Consider the following 20,057-nt stretch of genomic DNA (forward strand, 5'->3'; position numbering starts at 1 on the left):
ACGTTTGATTCTTTTTCAGCGTTACAGGAAGACATTATCTGGTTTTCGTCTTGGTCGCACTAATTGCCATATAAAACTAATTTAATTTAAATAAAAAAAGTACCCCAGTAGCATTATATGTATTTTCAATTGAGTCAAATATGCAATGAAATTATTTAATGAACGACTAATATCGTATCAATACCAATACTTCATATTATTATTGCCTTAAATATACGAAAAATAGCGTGTTTTCAGAAAGTGTACCACATTTCTTATGTGAATATAGATGATATTTAAATTATAAATGTAAATGATGATATAGTTATTTGGTGTCACTAGTTTGACCGTTTCTCAGATAACGTCCAATGACATTATTTTAATTTATTTACAGTGAAATTAGACAAAATTGAAAGTGTATGTTCAATGTCTTGAATATGCATTATTTTAAGAACTACGAATATAATAAATAACTAAATAAATACGCGTACAAATCAGAAATTAATTTTAAAATTATCACGCATCGGTTTTATTTCTTTAAAACATGTTTGGTTAAGGAATCACTGATATTATATTAATGTATTCTTATGTCAGTATATATGATTTTTTTTCGAATAATATTAAATTTTTTCTAATTTTAGCCTGATTAATCAATCGTTTGAAAGTTTTATAATGTACAACTATACACGCTTGTCAACATTATTCTTTTAAAAAATAAGCATTCACTTGCATGTAATTTTATCGTTCAGAAAATAATAAAAGCTTAAACCCAAATTTCGCGATATTATCATACAAACATTTTAATGAGTAATCGTTTGAAAATACTATTCCATTCGGTCGTTCTAATTGGGACTTGTTCTAACTTTTAAAAAATGAACTAATGATTTTATATCGAACAAGTTTTTTTTTTATTGTACTTGACCTGTCAATAGCGTTAACATAGTTTGATCGCAATTGGTTTACGACAATATCCTGACGAACTGTGAATCAGAGGATAATTATATGTATATACTTGTTTTGTGAGTGTTTTGAGTATTAAAATTTTATAATATACCGTACATTTTTTTTATTTAGTGCGTACTTATTATTACAATTTGGTGTATAACAATAATAAAATATATAGAACAGTGTTATTTGTCACGGACCGTTAAAGCATGAGGATTAAGCTGTAATAGAATTTTGGAAAATTATATTGCATACGAAAACATAAAATTTTTCCTTTAAAGTCTTAATGGTGCTCTATAATTGAAGCAATCCGTTTGGATATTATTAATAAATAAACGAGAACTGCTACGGCAAAAAATGAAAGTGACGAATAATTTCTCTCTTGATTACAGAACATCCGTCACGATCAAAGCACTCGTAGTCGTACACGTGTTCAAACAAAAATAGGTCGAGCTAAAGTTCTTTTACGAGTCCTAGTAAAAAAAACAGTATAGATGGATAGCTTTCAGCACCGTTCCTTAGTTACAGGACTTTTGGAACACGGGAAGTCGGTTATATGTTGTATAACTATATTCATTACGTACGTGAAGTTGCCGTACGTGAAATTCAATGAGTAGAAACTTTTTGTTTTTGTGGGGAGTTATAATTTATAATTTTTTTTGATAAATCGTTGTGCTTTTCCTATTGTCCGTTTAAACGTTGAATATCACTCACATAATGTTTGTTACTAAAATCTACAATTCCATTAGATTTATATCAATATAACAAAATAAAAAAAATCATATTTTAAGTTGAAATTATTATGCAATAATAAATTTAAATCTTATGTTTAATTTTTAATATTAATCGTTATTGGAAAATTGGCCATCTCGAATGCACATTTGGATTTTGATTTTCCGATTTCCCTGAAGATTTACAAATACTAAAATTGCATTTATAATTATTTGTCTGAAACCGATAGGACAAAATGGGAGGGGGGAACTTTACGTACGTATATTTATCACGCATATTTTCAACGCATGATGTATTATTATTTACAGAGTCGTCGTGGCCGATTGATAGTATTGATAATGGGAAATGAGAAAAATAAATGAACTACACGTATGTACTCAAGTGACCAACTATGATTATTACGAAACAGAGGTTAAAAAACCGTAGTCTTTGCCCTGCAGTTCGAGATACAGCGATTGCGGGATCGTTCCTCAATAATAATTTTTTTTCGAATGGGAATATACCATAAAACAAAACACTGGACACGACGAGTATATCGAGAGGGAGTTTTCTCAAATGAATCAGGATTAAGGGACGAAGGGTGGTCAGTGGAATCGAAAAAGAGGTGTACGCGAAAGGGAATTAGGTGTTCGAACGATACACTACGGTTGTTCGAAAATCGCGCGTATCGAGTGCTCGGCGTACATAATACAGGTATTGTAATACAATGTAATTCGAGCGCGCGGAACGGTGTAAGGAAAATCAAATACGTGTTGTTGGCAAGCGCAGCAGTGGAAATTTAATATCGTTCTGTTACCATACGAATTGGCCGTGGACGTCGTGTGTTTAGCGATGCGTTTGTGGTGCGTTTCAAAAAGTGAATACGGCAACGGCGGCCGGAAGGAGGCCAGTATGTCCGAAGCCTACATACCGACGACGACGACGACGTAGATCGGCTGCGGCGGCGGTCATTCACCAGAGGCGCATTTTATTTGTTAATTTTTTTTCCCCCGTTTCGTTTTCGTAAAAAATACGTTGCCAGTGAGAGGCTTTTTTTTTGAACTCGGTAATGTGTTTATTATCGCACGACGTGCGCCAAGACCGCTGTCGCCGAATCGTCGGTTAGTTTTTCTTTGGCCGCACACAAGTTTACTATCCGTACGCTATACGTTGTTGTATTCGTGACGTTTCGCCCGTTTTGTTATCAATATTTGCAGTTGAATACATACACACACGCGCGCGCGCACGTATTTGTTAAGACTCGAATCGTTTATTTGTTTATAGGACGTATGCTGTTGGTACAACCAGGGGTGAAAGCAGGAAAAAATTTCGGGAAGGTTTATGAAAAAATGTAATATGTTGATAGAAAGCATGTTTTATTCTTCTTCTTCTTCTTCTTCTTCGCCTTTTTTTCGAATATTTGGGTTCGGTCACACTTGTCCTAAACCTTCACTCGTCTCAATGTTCTACATCCCCTACGCGCACACCAACGACCATCATATCATTGTCAGTCTTATCTAGCCGTCTTTTTTTTTTTTTGGTCCTTCTCCTTCCTTTTTTCCTTTCGACGATCATATTAATAACAAAAAGAATGCTTTATCACTCATTATAATAAATATATATACCATACAAATAAATAAATATAATACATTTATATATTTTATTTGCAAGTCTCACGGGAACTTTGAAATAACTATTAAATTTGTGGGTCAGGTGATTTTTTATAAAACATTTTTGCTGATATTTCGGAGGAGAGGGGTGGTTGAACCGCTTGTCTCCGTGCGTTTGCACGTTGGCATACTCAATAGGGTGCCTTAGCACCCCCGTATTTACGCTTCTTTCAATCAGACACGGGCGTGTTTATGCGCGTACGTGCTATCAGCCGTACGGTAGTGTAGAAAAATGCATTATATACCGTGCACATGAAGTTGCATTTTGAATCGTAATAAATAATAAATAACACGACCGTCCTACTTAACACCGCTGCACTTATTAAGTCGCGGTTTCGAGTGCGCCATTCGATAATCAACCGTGATTGGAATAGTTTGTCATTGTTTATTTTTTTCCGAATAATCGTTGTGCACATCGTTCGATTAACAAAAACGACGTGTTAACAACTAATTAGTGAAAGGCTTATACGAAACATACCTTGAAATTATTTTTGAAAACATTCGTCCTTCGTCAATTCAAATAGTTATCGTTGAAATGTCATGTGAACACCGCGCGTGCAGTACAAACAGTCGATGAAACATAAAATATATAATTGCCAAAATACCGTAATCATCTGCTCATCGTGTGTATCATTGTGTATCTTCGAATGATTACGGTTTGTACAATGTGACATAAAAAAAATTATTTGTTTTTTATCGTGATTCGTGTACAATGACGTAGGCAGTACATTTATACGCAGTGACGGTTAAACGTTTACATTGTCATGTACACATCGTACGAGGGTTTAGTTGGACATTTTAAGTGGGTCGGATTATAATATACGTATATAATTTTCAATATTACTTTTTATTAATCAAACGCGAGGTTGAAATTTATACGTAAAATCTTGTACGAATGATTTACGTAACGCGTCACATTATTATTCATCATATTGCTAAATAGCTTAATTTCAAGCAAACCGATCGGAGGCTGTCGAAAACGAAATTATGAAATGCTGTTATGTTGTTTTGAAAAAATATATATATTATTTAGATATTACCCGTATAATTCATGATGAGCGTTAGATGTATTATTGTTGGGATCAAGTTATGTACTTTTTCGATATTGGCTATGTTAAAATTGTGTGTAGATTATATTAATTAAATTGGTTTTAGCCAGAGGCAAATCGTACGCTCACACCGTTCGTTTCTCCATCGCGAGGGGAAAAAAAACTATGAAAATATATAATTATTTCGTTTTATACGGGTAACACACAAGCACGCACATCATGGTATACTTGTTGCAGCGTTAATTGTAAAAAATCACTCGTGGTATAATTTAATTATAATATATGTTAACAATGTTAATACATATAAATGAGTATATATCGCGTGACCGTCTATAGTTTTCTGTCAACACTGATCGGAAACAAACGACACTGGTCTTTTCACTTATTTTCTGTGTTCTACGTACAATGACGTAACTTTTTCTAATATTTTTTATTAAACTTTTACTTGCTTTGTAATATTATTTGAAAACGCACGGGTATCAGTATAAAAACTGATTACAATATTTCACCGTCGCGCCATTAGAAATGATTAAATTATAAGCTGTAATTCAAATGTTTTAATGCGATTCGTGAGATATAATTATAATGGAGACGAAAGGCAAGCCGCACAATTAGTCGAGAAAAACAATATACCCATGACTACCTGCTATTATGATAAATAGTAGTTCACAATATTACCTACATACATAGGTTGTCATTAGGAGTAAGTGCAAGTAACGAGTAATTGAATTCACATATGAGCAGAAATATAATATGCAATTAATACGTTTATTTTTTCTAGAGAAAAAGAAAAAAGAACGAATATATTTTTTTTAAAAAATAATAATAATGTATATAATAACAAAACGTATTCAGCGTAACGCTTAAAAAATACTAGTGATTTTCATCGTGGTAAGTTTGTTTAAAATTCCATTGTAGATGTATACATATTATAATGATGTTACGAATAATTCATACGCGCGTTGAGACAATATTCACGTTTGTGCGTACAATATAATATTATGTATACTTGTATGCATAACAAGCATGACCAAAAACATTTTTCTAGTTCCGTCGCGATGTGAACGTTTAGAATTGTATTCGTTTAAAAAATAAAATAAATATGTAGAAGGAAGCAAAAACAAATTAAAAAAATTGCATCCAAAATCAACCAGTCAACCGGATACCAGAAACTTTTTCACGATACATTCACCGCTCGTTTTCTACATACACTCCGAAATCCGCATACAAATTTCGTTTCGGAATTGACCGATAAAAACCGAAAGTTACAAATTGAATCATATTATATTATTTCCATAATCCCCGTGCACATTCTGCGGTCCCGTATAATCCTAAGACTTTATTACATTTTAATAGTGGGCTGCAGGCTGCAGCAGTTTATTATACTTCGTGTGGCCATTCAAATTTACATGAGTGTCATTTGTTTATCCCTTGCACTAAGGCGATGAACGCATTTACGACCGTAAACATATTGTAGTATTTTGCGACATATAAAAATCAAGATGAATCGTTTTTCGATGTTCCTTTAATAAGTTTAGTGTCGCATCATCATTTTTGAATGTTTCTTCTGGTTCATTGATTTAAAAATTAAGTAAATCTCAATAATTTAAATTTGTATTTAATATATTACGATCGAATACAGAAAGTAATTGTTTTGCCGCTTTTTTTTTCTTTTTTTTTTAAAAAAAAAAAGGTAATTAAAAATGTATTAAAAATCAAAATACAGGCCGAACGAGCAACCGCTGTAGGTCACGTTTTTACCTACTCTCTTTCTCTCTCTTAATTGACTAGTAATTATATTATTCAATATTTGTGTGTACACCAAGGCTCTCCGCGTGAAGGACTTTACGAATTTGTGACAATCGTTTAATAACACGAATTTAGCGTTAAGCGACAATGACAAACGATGAATGTGTTATATCTACTCTTGTAGTTGTTTATTTTTATTATTTTTTTAATTTTTTTAATTTATTTTTTATTTTTATTACAGTTTTGATTAGTTGATTATATTTATAAAAAAAAAAGTAGCTAACCATGGATCACGCCCATCGTGGGTGTCCGTCGGATTATTTTTGTACACCGTAGTAGCAAGGATACTGTATGCAACATAAAAAATTTATATCCCTCTTTGGAAGGGCAGATATATCGGTTATAGATGTTCCAGAGAAATGAGCAATACAATTTGCGGACAACGTATACTATACATGAATTTCGTAAACTGTTTGATCCGACGCAAGTGTCAGTCGATCATGGATATTTAAATCTTAATGTATTAAAAGAACAAATATAATTTTATTACTCAGATATGTAGGTTCGGTCTGTAACCCTACGTAAAAATAACTAGTTTATACAAAATGTACCTATATTGTATCGAAAATGACTGGGAATTCTCGAAAAGTTCACAGTATTGTGAGATTTCAATTGTTGTTTGGAATGATAATACTTTTATTTTTTTTAAGGAAAAAAAAAACCATAATACCTTCCAAGGACGCCCTTAATAGTTATTACCTGCTTAGAGGTCGATTTTGCGTACTTAATTTAGCATTATTTTAACCTTCAGACTACGTATAATATATTCGAAATACAATTAATTTATGCTGTTGGATCGGAAAAAATTGTTTGTTAAAAAAAAAAAAAAAAAACTATTACTTTTAGCTCGACATTTCAATGATATAGTGTGTAAGTGTGTACCTACTCTATCCTCGTCGTAAACGAATAGAACGTACTCAAACCGACGGTATTGTGGGATTGAAAAACATCGGATATGTATATAACATAAAATCAATAACAATTATCGGTTCAACGTGATATGATTTCGACGGGTAATTTTCTCCATTAGTTTCTAACGCGCGAATCGTAATATCAACAACACATCGCTCTACTGAACTGTAACTCATACAAGTGGAATACGTACAACACCACCTGCTAGTAGTCAAATCGTTCGTTCTCGCACGCGTTTGGTAACGTGGAAAAATGTGTTAAAATATTATAATAATTACTATCGTGCCGGTAATACTATGTACTAAGCGCAACGTTCGGGCCTCGTGAGCGTGTACGAGAACAATATACCACTAATTTCCATGCACACCCAACTAAAATATTTTTGAACCGTTCGGAGGATAAAAAAAAAAAAAATACTCAGCGCACGCATCTCGCGCCATTGTCGACAAATATTCGTACGCTACGATATTGAAAACCGACAGCTCGCCCGTTTTACTGGTCAGTGACTCCGAAGTATTAAAATGAAAATCGATACACTGGCAGCGGTGAGGATGCATAATAATATATCGGAGCCCGTGTGTCCGTGTACCGTGCCGTAAACATCGCGAAACCGCATTCGACCGGAATCGAAGGTTGGACGGTCGGTTTAAGACATTTTTTCCCCTTGCGGTCGACATAGTAAAACGAGAATTTAATTCGACAATGCGCGTATTTCGATCGGTTCCTAAACGCATTATAGATACATACACACGCGCGTATGTCTATATATGTTTTGAGTCGAGATCGTCGTACGTTTGTTACCACAGAGTCGGAGGAATTTATCGTTTTCTCTTAAAACGATAGCGGGCGGCGGCATCATATGGCGTCCAAAGGCCCAACGGTTTAGAAGATAACCCCACTACTTATAACTAAATGCTGAACATACGCATCAAAACGTATTTATATAGTTTTTCTCTCCGGTTTCGGTTTATCGTTTCGATCTAGAAATCGTTCGGCGATTTGTCACGCACGTAAATTGGTCGCGAACATCGCGGCGACGGAACACAGTACCGATATCCGTACGAGTATCGTACACAGTCCACGTAGAATACGCGTACAACAGTCGTAGTAGATGTATAGCGGCGACGGTCCACGCGGTGGACATTTGCATTTCGATTTCATTCGATTATTATATTTTTAATTTTTTTTTTTTTTTACAACGCGGTTGCCGCTATGCTCGCGGCGCAACGGCGTGCATTACGCCGGGTTGTCTAGCGATGTCTTGACGAGACGGTTTTTCGGGTAGCCCACGCTGTAGCAGTTATTCGTCGGGACGCAGTGTTCGCCATCGGCCGGTACCAGCTGTGCGCGTGAACGCAAAACGGATCGAAAACGCAACGGTCGCGATCGCGTACGACAGACGTCGCGAGATGCGCTACACCGTTACCGTGCACGGTCGACGACGGCCGGGAAAGGGAGAACGGGAGCACCTCGGACGCCCGGGCAGGGTCCGCCGACACGCGCGTCCGCACCGCGAACCGGTCTCTCGGAGCTGGTACAAGCGCGCGTCGATCCGGGCGAAAGCAAAAACGACGCTTTGGCATGCCTACGTACGCGTACACGTGTTATCATTACACACCGGAGCACGACCGCCGTCCGGTTTTCGGCGATCTGTTCGAAAGTCAAGGCCGCGATAAAAATGCGCGTTACATTTTCTACGTCCGCCCGATCGCGAACGGTTTCCCTTTTCTTCGCGCGCGTGGGAAACGTTCGGAGCGAAAAAAAATTCTACAAAAAAAAAAAATGTCGAGACCGCAAAACACACGCGCACGTACGCGCATCATTGTGTCATTAGTCACGTCGTCGTATCATGTCTTCGTCGGCGCGTTATGTTCGTTTGTTCAGCGCGGGGGGGGGAACGGCTAACGAGTCCCCGACCTCGATACGATAATAATACAATAACGTACGCTTTTCGTATCTGCATTTAAACGCGCGCGGAGGGACTGTTTATCCGTCTGTGCGTGTGACGAACGAGCACAAACGAAACAACCAATAAGCGACACGCATACGCGACGACGACGGTCCAAATGAAATCGTTCTTCTCCTCTTGCAGTCGCTGCCGTAATCCTATGACTTCGCAACGCGTACATTTGCGAGTCTCACGCATCGTAATAGGCATAGGTGCAATAGGGTTTTTAGCACCCCCGAGTTCAAATGTGGCACTCGTGTTTTTTTTTTTTTTTTTTTTTTTTTTTGTCCCAGATCTACATAATCTATAGTAATCACAGTTAAATATCGTTTAATTTTATTTTCAGCGATCTCCGCACCCCCGATATTTGGGCCCAAATCGCATCCATGGACGAGAACCGACGCGCTTCCGACCGCCGCGGTATATCGTTACCAGTGGTGTATATAGGAGGGCCTAGTAGGCTAAAGCCCCCCCCCCCTGAAATGTTTTAAAAAACTTAAAAATTATTTTGAACGTATGTTACATTTTAATGGTGCTTATTTAGTATTTGCGTCCAACGTCAAATCGTTTCGGGACATTCTGTAAATGAGATAAGTGCCTACTGTATCTTGTTCGTAATTCTTAGATAGCAGTGGTAATTTAACACTGTCCATAGTAGCCCGTCCCGAAAATATTTTCCGTATACGCCACTGACCGTTACAGTCGTACGTCTTACGCGGACGCAGTGCAACATGATCCGCATGGACAAACGAATACGATGCGAACGCGATACGTTCGGTATGCTGCGGCGGAACACGACGACCCCACGGTGGCGCTATAAATATTTTAGAATTTCACCGTCGTGCGGACACGTTTATTCATTATTGTATACCGCACGATATCGGATACACGATTTAATGATATTCATTTTTTAAGGCGTAAACGACTGTGTCACCAGTCATTTCTGTAGCAGGCGAAGTAGTAGGCGGACCACGAATCCATTTTACCGATTTTCTTGATTTTTTTGATTTTTTTTTTTCACCAACCGTCCCCAGACCGTTTCGGCTTATCCTTCGTTAATTATTTCTGCGATCGCATTTTGCGTTTACCGTGCTCCCCCGTGACATATAATATGTGATGCCGACATTTTCGACATTGTCGGCGCACGGTTTTTCACTAACAACAATTCGTGCACTAGTCGGCTACGCTGAACCGATTATTATATTCTTGTGGAGTTTTTCGAAAAAAAAAATGCTGACTCCACGGACATAATGACGTTAAGATCAGAAGACGTTTTTCAACTGCAAATACGGCATCGTAGTATTGCCAACGAGCGGAAAATTCTTGGGTTATATATTTTATTATTACACTATTACCTCTTGTCGTCCGGCGCTGACGAACCTGTAAATCGTTTAGTATAATATTTTATGCTATATATCTATAGTATATTACATCCATCAGAGTACAACGTACCCGTTGTATTTTTATGTGCACCAACCGGCGTGGCGTTAAGATTGCGCAATTTTTTTCACCTAGAGTCGAGTTTTTATTTTTTACTTCTAGTTGCATTCCGGTCGTCTGGACCTCCATATTGAGTATCACGGGGGAGGCAAAAACTTCTCGTGACGTATAATTCCGCCAATAAATTTTACGACACATAGCTCCATAGCAGATAAATAGAATACAATACGATCTCGTAGAAATACAGCCGACACCATAATACTCGTTTGTTTGTACCTCCGTATATATATATATACAATATATACTTATAAATATATGATTTCATATTATTATATTACTTTTTTGCTCCAAGATATTTGAAAACCAAATGGAAAATCTTTTCAGCTGAGACTTATATTTTCTTATTTACAATCGACACACGCTATTACAGACGTATCCGTCCGTTTAAGTGCATTATGATTATACAACTGTTACGGACTGAAATATGTATATTATGATAATCACTTTTTTCCGCACTGACCGTCTTAAAGAGGGTTTCGCCCAACATACCATTGATTCGTTTTGTTGCCTTGTAAAATAAACTTGTTGAAAATAGGTTTTTTGATCGTACCATGCAACTATACACACTGTTTTCTAACGTAGTAATAAGCGTTATCGCTAAAATATTTGTTAGTAACGTTGTCGGAAGACTTAAAATATACAGTAGAACTGTTGAAGACGGAATCGCTTGAAACGTAAGTAATATTTCGTTTTAGACAGGATTCCAACTTGACCCTTCGTAGACAAATTACACTGTACACAATTCTTTTCTTTTCACTACGTTTTTCACATCATTTAACCGAAACGTTAAAAATGTGGTAGATCTACTTTGTATGTTGAAATGTTTTGTTTCTAAATAATATTATAGTTTTTTACGGTATCAATAACACGATTCGATTTCGTAGTTTGAAATTTAATACCTTCATATCGTTATATTACTCATATACTATAGAATTATATTTCCGTAGCTAAAGCCTATAATAATTCACAAAACTATAAGAATATCGTCGAAAAATTGTGAAACCCGATATTCTTGCTCGGTGACAATTATTCAAAATACTTTGTAGCCGATACAGAATCAATGTCAAGGATGTTATCGATCGATACATTCATGCACATGCAATCCAAACAATCATGTTATTATTATTATTGTTGTTATTATTATGATTATTATTATTATTATTATTATTATTATTGTTACACTGTTAATATTAAAAAATACGTTTTTTTTTCATTCTGCTTCTTTGGTTTTTGATTTATAAACAATCGATAAACGTTCACATCATTTTTCATATATACTCGAGTCGTCAACAGAATAGATGGTACCTTAGTGAATTTATTTTGTTGTTTCCCATTTTTTCAGCTGTTTATAGTATTATATTACGAACATGACATAATATACAATGTAAATTTATATTATAATGCTCTGGCAAGGGTGATAATCGAGCGCGTTAATTGTCACAAATGACTGAGGTATTGTTCAGTTTTGGCCATCTGTCGACCATAAAATATCTTACTAAATTAAATTCGAAAAAAGTCACGCGCGCGTACTTATGGGTCTTTACGAATGCGTAAAACGCACCCGAACACGGAGAGGTCGACGTTGACGGTTACGGTTCGTCGGTTTTGTATTTTTTTTTTTTTTTTTTGTTTTAGACCTCATCGGGAGTCCTTAAAAATTAGTTAAGTTGAAAACGCAGAAAAAAATAAAAAAACGACGGTTCAGATGCCCGCGCGTTCCCCCCTCGACGTCAGACACGCAACGTAATGATGGTAGATATGTATGTATACCATATTATAATCATATGAATTGTTCTGCAATACGGTACGCGCGCGCGAGTAGTGGTGTCGAGAGAAATGAAAACAAAAGCGGAACACTGCACTGTATCCGTGTGCTCGGGCGAAATAGCAAACATACGGCCTATTTCCGATATCGTATTATTACATACGGGTACGCATTAATCCGGCAATTCGTATTGAATGTCAAATCACGCGGATGTATATACGCGTGTGCATTATATTATTGTTATTATTATTCTCTCGTCTGTGTCTGCCAACGTTCACGGTCCGACAACGCGTACCGATAATATATTATATTATCGATATGTACGGTTCATATAGGTTTGTACATAGGTACACGTACTATTCCACTAACGGGGCGAAAACGTTTCGAATCATGCGCACAAACGGCTACTGTAACGTATATAACGTACTGTTGTTGAATCACCAAACCGCTGACCCACATATCATCATCGCGTAAACACACGGCGTACTCGATTCCTGTTCTCCGTGGGAACAACGACACTGTACCGCTGTACATGCATAATACATACCATATAACCGGTAGATGCCAATACGATAGCATTGTAAATAATATACGCACGCGTCGTCGATGGCCGTCGTGCGATTCGGGATGGTCTTCGGCAACGATATCGTTGAAACCAAAACAAGCACCGATTTTTGATCGTCGCAGAAACACGCGTTTGCGGGAGATAAACGCGACAAAAAATAATCTACTACTGCAATGTCGAAGGTTTCCTCTCGCTTTTTCCCGTCATCGGAACGCTACCTAGGTGGTCCCCGCTGGCACACGTATGTCACACCCGCACCGTAAAGCGAAACTTTATGTAATTGCTCGTGGCGCTGCGGCTCATGTGGGCAACAACCTTGCTTCGGTTTTCAACAGCAAAACCGTATAATAAATTCACCGAACGCGATCGTGTTTTCGTTACCGTTTTGTGTTCATACAACATAATGCGATATCTCGTGCGTACCATATATTTAAGTATAGTGCCGCAGTGTGAATCATCCCGTTTAATTGACAGCCGGTTGTAAAATGTCTGGTTCGCGTCATTGAACAGCCCATATAAATAAACGAAAGAGAAAGAGTGAAAGAGGTAGTGCGATAAAGTGGAGTGAGGGGAGAGGGAGGACGAAAAAAGAAAACCACTTCTGACCCGATATAATGTTGTTTTATAATTATTATGTTGGCGGACGGGTAAAGTGTTTGATGAGGGCTTTTCAATGAACCAGAAACGTGTCATGGGTCGAAACTTTTAGCCGAACACGCGTGCTGTAATCGTAGCAGTGTTGGCGGAACGAATCGCCACCACGAGACCTCGGGCAACACATCATAAACGTCGAAAATCGAAGCGTTAGAACCTAATGGATCATTTTGCATTTATATTCAGTGATTAAAGTGGGGGGGGGACGGAAGGGGGCCTTCTTATTTAAGGTAAGATTATGCGTCCTCTTTAATTTAAGTCGCCAAAAGTTCGGGTGGACGTTTAATGGCATTGGTCACTAAAATAAAATATTGAATATACAATACTTATTATAATATTACATGAAATTAATTTTTTTGATTAATTTGAACAAACGAAAAAAAGAAATAATATGTAGTTATAATATATAAAGTACTTATATTTATTTGTATTTATATATTACAAAACTAATGTATTTCAATTTATTTTTACTAAGCAGGCATATGTATAGAATTATTTTTCTTTGGGGGAAATTTGTTTTTACACCCTATGAAAATAAATTTTTTAAGAATATATATGTGTAACAGAAGAGTCTTAGACCTCATGGGTTTCCTAAAAAAAGTTGGTAAGATTTAGAATTAGGTAGGGGAACGCACCTCAATTTTTGATGCATACAGTCCCTCCACAACATTTTTCCCACTTTAACCACTGTTTGTATTGTCTCCTGTGCTTCCGTCAAACGCATTCCGTCGAAATCTCAGCGGCCACCTGCACGCGAAACAACGGTAACTCTTGAACAGCAACGGAATAATATGATATTGTACGCGACGTTCTCGTTGCGTAAATTAGACGAGGTTAAACGACGAGACCATAGCGCAGCTTGTACAAAAGAAAAATAAAAGTAATTTTTTTCCTCGCTATTATTATTATTTCTTTTACTTCTCGAGTGTTGACAACTTGTTCGAAACCACGCAGAGCCTACTGCAATACACGTTGCACCCACCAACCACACACACACACACGCACGCACAACGGTCTCCGTTTCGGTCCGAGAACTTCTTCAACAGCACCAAAGATTACGCAACAGACCGACTGTACATCGGCAAAGATCGTGTTTCCATTTTTTTTTTTAATCGGCGTCACCACAAACAACCGCACACGTCACCGCTACGAATGCAATAAGAATAATGTATATATATATAGGTATCATATTAAAATCTCACTCGCTCGCCCGAACGATCGCGACGGTTTCGAAACTGTAACGCGCGGGGCGCATCGAGCCGTTTAAGTAATCGAGTAACGAGAAAAATAAAAACTATCGAGTACACGCACATATTGTTATACACGTGGTTGTACAATAAACATAAATGGCGTTAACCACACCGAGGCATCGGCGTAAAAGACGGTAAAATCCGACGCGAGCGACAAGTACACACGCCTATGTATGTTACAGCTTCGAATGGAAACTCGCTAGCTAAACCGTACCGCACACCGTATGCTCGCAAACCGCTCGTGCTTTCCGCTCGTAACACATTTAAATGCACACGTGTATATACGTATGTGCGCAAGTTGGCGATTTTCGCACAGCCCGTAATCACCGTTTATTCGGAGCAATTTACATGTTTTATTCTCGTGTTTATCTGTTTAACGTTCCCATAGTTCGCGATTGGTCGCGGCTTGTCACGGCGTAAAATGCTGTGCGCTATGTGTGACCCACATCGGCGAGCGCGCGATTGCCCGAAAACGTTATGAGCGTAAACAATAATATTATTGTTAATATTACGAAGGAAGACACACTGCCGATGCCAAGCCGATATTGCTACCCCGCGAGTACGTCTTGCTAATGGGGCGTGGGAAATCGTATTCAATTACACGTTGATAGCAGTCAATATAAATAACAATAAATACGGAATGATGATAACACCGCGGTGGTGTTACGTGCGCGCGTCTTACAACGAAACCGACCGGTAAGAACGCTGTCCGGGAAATCGTGTCCAATCGACGGGCGAACACACGCTTTTTAAATGTATGCAACACCGAAATGATATAGTATTAATTATGAATGCCAATAAGGCCCGGTCCGGTGGAGAAGAAGCGCGAGAACCGGACGGTAAATAACATCATTCAGTCGACGATGTTTACAAAAGATTTTTTTTTTTTTTTTAATTTGCATATCATCGCGTACACGTTTGGTTTACAATATACGAGTGCGAGAAAGTTTTATTTATTATTTTTGTTATTATTATTAATGTAATTCGGTTTTTTCGCCATCGATAATTCAGTCAGTAGGTTATCGAAAATGGAAACTGGTAAATTCACATTATGTAAACCCAATCAAACCCATCGACACCATCGAACGTAAAAACGAATTTATACTTTCATTCCTTCGCTGCGACAAACTGCAACGAGATCAAACCCGTTTCGAGTGTCGCAAACCAATTTCAATTTTTTTTTCGCACGCCACGTACGAGTTGTGAAGGATTATATCGTTTTCGTGTACACTGTTCACTTTCAGATGACCACGGGAAGGAAACATGTACGCTTTTCCGTTAACGGTTTGAATTCGTTGTTGCCGCGATGCACAAGCGGAGCAGATAATACCCGTAATGAATGCGTGCAATATTGCGATAGTTGATGGAATCGCATGTCCATTTAAGACATACTTGGAGTAGTTCGAGTTCGAAAACGCGGTGATGCGATAGTACAATAATATTATAACGTACCAAAAAATTTGATTTACGACCGATTATTATTTCGTGTCCAATACATCGACGACTCCCATGGTCCTTAATTCGCGTGATATTATTATTACTACCTAGGTATCCACGGATCTTCATGCGCGAGTTGGAAAAAAAAAAAAAAAACAAAATTTCGAAAATTCCAATACGTAATGACATATAATTTCGTAAAAAAATAAAAAATAAAATATCATAATATTTCGGCCGTGGATGCAGCTGCAGTCGGTCCACGGCTTTCATTCCGACTCGCGTTTCACAAAAGCGGTCGGGAGGGGTTACGGTGACGGTAAATAATTGCCACCCACGCGGTAAATGTGTTTGGCGCGCGTGTGTGCCGGCGCAGTGCGAAACGTTATTTTTTTTCCTCCCCTCGTTTTGCGCTCCGACAAAAAGCGCAAAGAAAAACGCAAACGCTTACCGACCAACGGCGGCGGCGTCGCCGTAGTCGGATCTTATCGTAATTGCACGATTCATTTCGTTTTTCTCGGCAATTATCAAATGTCGGCCCGCGGCGATCACTGTTCTCCGTGCCCGGGACGAAGCGAGCCGGATTCGCGGACCGGAAGACCGTCGCTCGTTTCCACATTGTTTACACGCGGCAAAACCGAATGCAATTACATCGGCCAGTGAGCAGCCATGCGCGCGCTGGCAAACAATACGGACGCCGCCGACGAAACGAGAAGCAACCGCAGGGATTGCCCGCGCCGGTGTCTCTGTTCAGTTTCCAAAAACCCGACCGACAATAATAACAGTGTAGGCCTACGACGGTTTCGACGTTCAAATTGAAAATTACCCGCGGTCGTCGCACGTTTACTCTCATTCCAGGTCCTAGGTTATATACGTGAATATTACAAACATCGAACGCAAGCCACGCCGGCGTGTCTGTGGATTCACACGAACACGAGTTGAAAATAGGTAAACATAAAATAATGTTTACCGAGTGTGTGCGCGTTCAAACATAATAGATTTTTTTCCACGACGGGGAACGAGCCCAGGGGGCGCGCGAACGGTAGGTAAAAATACCGTTTTCCATAAAAATATAGACCTTGCGTGCTGTTGTTCGTGTGTTCGTCGCCGTCGTCTCCCCGCGAACGAATAGAGAGTATACAGTACAAACACGCTCGACATTGAGATTGCGGCGCGGTCTCGTTGGAATCTGAGGACGCCGCCGACGGCTTCTCATTTATCTGCGTCGTATACGTGAACAACGTTTATAATACCGTACATGCTGTACACCCGGTGCGGTGTACACGACTTACGTGATCGAAAGTGCCTTGTCGGATGAGATATATAAAACGAACGTGTGAGAAAACGACAACGAAACTGCGTTATTGAAATCCGCGCTATGTACGCGTATACGTGTGTACGAATCTGGAGTGCGTAAATGAACGATGCGGTTTTGCGGGCTTACTACAGCGGCAGCAACAGCAACATTTCACTCAGTTCTGCTGCTGGTACTGCAGTGCGCAGGAACGTTCTTGAAAACACGAACGTACCGCGGTATGGCGAAATTTTCGTGTTTCATATTGGTATTTAACGTAACAAAATAATATGTACGTATAGAAGGTATGATAAGATAGAAAAATAAAACCAGAATAAAATAAATGGACATTTTTTCGATAAGTTACGCGGTTTTTATTTTCGTTTCTGTTTTTACAGTCCAATTGTAGTATGTACTTGGCCTATGTACACCAAATAATGAGTTATATTTGTTTTAACTGGGTGCCGCCGGATACGATTGTTATAAATCATAAAACTCACGCCCTTTAAGCATTATTGTAATCATATGTTGTTGTCCACGTAAACTACACGACATAATAATATTATACAATTATATTATAATTGTAAACGCTCAAAATTATGATCTTATGAACCGTCGTCCGAGTTCAATACGATTTGACGCAAACATGGATTGTACAAAAACTATATTTTCCTGCCTACATTCAATCATCGTTTTATTCGATTTGCGTGAAATTTAATATTTTCATTCTATGTATGTAATTTAAATAATAATTTAAAAAAAAAAAAAAAGAAAACCTAATGAAATTAATTAGAGCAATTAAAAGTGTAGGTTAGTAGAATAACACTAATAATAGGGAACTATAACAAAAATTTGAATTAAAAATATTATTAAAACATATAATTATCGCATACAACGCCTACCTAATTATTTTTTTTTTTTTTTTGGAATCTTGAATATATCATATAACTTTATATTCTTAATTGAACTTAAGTGCTGTAACATGGACTTTGTTTTTTCTAAGTAAATTAAGGGTAATAACTCAAATAGTTGTCTGCAACATATTTATAGGCTGAAAATGTTAACACAATATTTGTTCCTAAAAATAATCGTTATTTAAGTTTTTAATATTTTTTAAAAACTATATTGAAAACTAATTTGAGGTCAAAGAGTAGAAATTTTAACAATTTTTGGATCAATCATTAATTCAATAGCTACATGTAAAACTGTATTTCGAAAGTGATAGTAGTGTCACATTTAAATTGAAAAATTTTAATACGTGTATACCGGCACTGTTTTGTGCTGAAGTGGGTGAAGCGAAACGAGTGCCAAACATAGTAATCATTGACCAACACATTATTTTGATATTAACTACTTTAAATTAAAATAAAGTTAACTGTAGTAATATGCTGTATTTACCTACTTATTTTTTTTTTTTTTTTTTTTTTAGTTTTATTTGAATTTTTATAATAAAATACGTATAAAATCAACGCCTTATATAATTTTCAATAATAACGTATAGTTTATTTTTATTTTTATTTATTCATCCAGATTACAGAGAGAAAATTATGGATAACTTCAAAAGTTATGTAAACCATTGCGCACGCCCACGACGATAATATTCGATATCTAATAATTATTGTAAAACCATTTCTCGTCTTGTTTGCTCGTCATAGACTTAATACAATTGTCTTACGAGAAAAAAAAAATGAATAAATAAAATAAATATATTTTACCTGTTGAGATTTATCACATTAGCCCCGCGATCTTCGTTTACCGCGGAAGCGGAGACTTCAAGTGTTTTGTATAAGTATACTTTAAGTGGCGATAAACACTAAGATTTCATCCGAGGCGCCGATCACCGAACACTGTTCATCCGCGCGCACAGACTTAAAGCGCGAACGAGGGGAAAATATCAATTTCTACGAACAGACTAAACGGATAAGTCGAAACTTATCCTTTTAAACGGGACCTTTTAAAACGATAAACCCGTCAACACCCCGAGCTCGGAAAAAAAAAAAAAATTATAACGATCTCACGACGATAGAAAACGATCGCGTCGTCTTACGAACAATTATCGTTACGTTATGCCGTCGGGCCCGAGCGCACGTAATACACACAACGGTGGACGAACCCTCGCGAGTCGACACCTGTACGAAAACTGAGAACGTCTCCGGCGGTTCTTTCACTGGCCGCCGCAGCGCCGGCACTCTCTCCGCGGCGCAACCTGTTCCGCGCTCGTGCGCGCCCGCCGCCGACGGTGTATCCGAACGTGCGAGCGCACGCGCATACGGTTGCCGGTCGAGTCCCAACGAAAACGGTTCGAGTCCGAAACGCTCTAAAGTGTACAAAAAATAAACTTATCGGCAATATCGATTGTTCGTTGTCGTCATTTGCAGAGAAGGACCCGAGATACCTTGTGTACGTATACGCCGTACAGTGAAACCTGTATGTAACGGACAGCCGTGCGACTAAAATAATCGTCCGTCATAGACAGGTGTCCGTTGCGGATAGGCTTCGGTGTTTTTAAAGTCAAACCAATCTAAAAACGTATCTTTTTAATTTGAAACATTTAAATGTTATATAATTTAAA

The 20,057-nt window shown here is 37.8% G+C and overlaps 1 protein-coding gene across 1 annotated transcript in view; it reads right to left on the reverse strand.

Annotated features, from left to right (window-relative positions):
• LOC112680869 overlaps window positions 1–19,713 on the reverse strand; it is a 32,860-nt gene extending 13,147 nt beyond the window's left edge. The window contains exon 1 of the mRNA XM_025551092.1: window positions 19,201–19,713. The gene's annotated coding sequence lies outside the window, so the exon portion shown is untranslated. The remainder of the gene's footprint in view (window positions 1–19,200) is intronic.
• Between the last annotated feature and the right edge of the window lie 344 nt (window positions 19,714–20,057).

The sequence above is a fragment of the Sipha flava genome, unplaced genomic scaffold, assembly GCF_003268045.1.
Source record: "Sipha flava isolate LNK unplaced genomic scaffold, YSA_version1 181_pilon_pilon, whole genome shotgun sequence".
Lineage (NCBI taxonomy): Eukaryota > Metazoa > Arthropoda > Insecta > Hemiptera > Aphididae > Sipha > Sipha flava.